The sequence below is a fragment of the Lactuca sativa genome, chromosome 9 (genome assembly GCF_002870075.4).
Source record: "Lactuca sativa cultivar Salinas chromosome 9, Lsat_Salinas_v11, whole genome shotgun sequence".
Taxonomy (NCBI): domain Eukaryota; kingdom Viridiplantae; phylum Streptophyta; class Magnoliopsida; order Asterales; family Asteraceae; genus Lactuca; species Lactuca sativa.
The window spans coordinates 224,588,478-224,589,982 of record NC_056631.2 but is presented as its reverse complement, the minus strand read 5'-3'; the positions used below and the strand labels follow the sequence as shown (position 1 = coordinate 224,589,982).

Sequence of the window (1,505 nt, the reverse complement as noted above, 5' to 3'; positions counted from 1 at the left end):
AACACCCCCCTCTGGCACGTATCACAATATTGTCCGCTTTGGGCCACTCGGCACGAGGACTTCCCAGGGGGTCACCCATCCTGGTACTACTCCCGCCCGAGCACGCTTAACTGCAGAGTTCTTATGGGATCTGCTGCCCTCACGACTTTAAAACGCGTTGTGACAAGGAAGGTATCCACACTCCTTATAAGGAAATGTTTCGTTCTCCTTCCAAGCCGATGTGGGATCAGATCTAACCCACTTTCACCCCCCATTATAGGGTTCGACGTCCCCGTCGAACACATCGACCCGTGCCCTGGCTATGATACCATTTGTAACATCCCCCTCTGGCACGTATCACAATATTGTCCGCTTTGGGCCACTCGGCACGAGGACATCCCAGGGGGTCACCCATCCTGGTACTACTCCTGCCCGAGCACGCTTAACTGCAGAGTTCTTATGGGATCTGCTGCCCTCACGGCTTTAAAACGCGTTGTGTTAGGGAAGGTATCCACACTCCTTATAAGGAAATGTTTCGTTCTCCTTCCAAGCCGATGTGGGATCAGATCTAACCCACTTTCACCCCCCATTATAGGGTTCGACGTCCCCGTCGAACACATCGACCCGTGCCCTGGCTATGATACCATTTGTAACATCCCCCTCTGGCACGTATCACAATATTGTCCGCTTTGGGCCACTCGGCACGAGGACATCCCAGGGGGTCACCCATCCTGGTACTACTCCTGCCCGAGCACGCTTAACTGCAGAGTTCTTATGGGATCTGCTGCCCTCACGGCTTTAAAACGCGTTGTGTTAGGGAAGGTATCCACACCCCTTTATAAGGAAATGTTTCGTTCTCCTTCCAAGCCGATGTGGGATCAGATCTAACCCACTTTAAAACGAGATTGTCTGTCAGACAACCATGTAACCATGCCAGGACCATTAGATGGATTGGCAACGATCATATACTGAGCCATGGCCGAGACCATGAAGTTCTGTTAATCACGCTTTGGTTACATGGTCGTCGTTCATCAACCAGACATGGGTTTCTGTCTTCTTAGGAATCAAGAATACAGAGGTACGAGCCTATAGAACAGATCCTGTTCAAGGGGTGTGCTGCCCTCACGGCTTTAAAACGTGTGGGTTAGATCTGATCCTACATCGGCTTGGAAGGAGAACTAAACACTCCTTATAAGGAGTGTGGATACCTTCCTTATCACAACGTGTTTTAAAGTCGTGAGGGCAGCAGATCCGATTAGAATTCTGCAGTTAAGCGTGCTCGGGCAGGAGTAGTACCAGGATGGGTGACCCCCTGGGAAGTCCTCGTGCCGAGTGGCCCAAAGCGGACAATATTATGATACGTGCCAGAGGGGGGTGTTACAAATGGTATCAGAGCCAGGGCACGGGTCGATGTGTTCGACGGGGACGTCGAACCCTATAATGGGGGGTGAAAGTGGGTTAGATCTGATCCCACATCGGCTTGGAAGGAGAACGAAACATTTCCTTATAAAGGGGTGTGGATACCT

At 51.2% G+C, this 1,505-nt stretch overlaps 1 non-coding gene across 1 annotated transcript; it reads right to left on the bottom strand.

Annotated features, from left to right (window-relative positions):
* Positions 1-885: 885 nt before the first annotated feature.
* Positions 886-1,094, bottom strand: LOC111905941 (small nucleolar RNA U3). The gene has a single exon (XR_002855068.1). It is a non-coding gene; the product is annotated as a small nucleolar RNA U3 (small nucleolar RNA).
* Between the last annotated feature and the right edge of the window lie 411 nt (positions 1,095-1,505).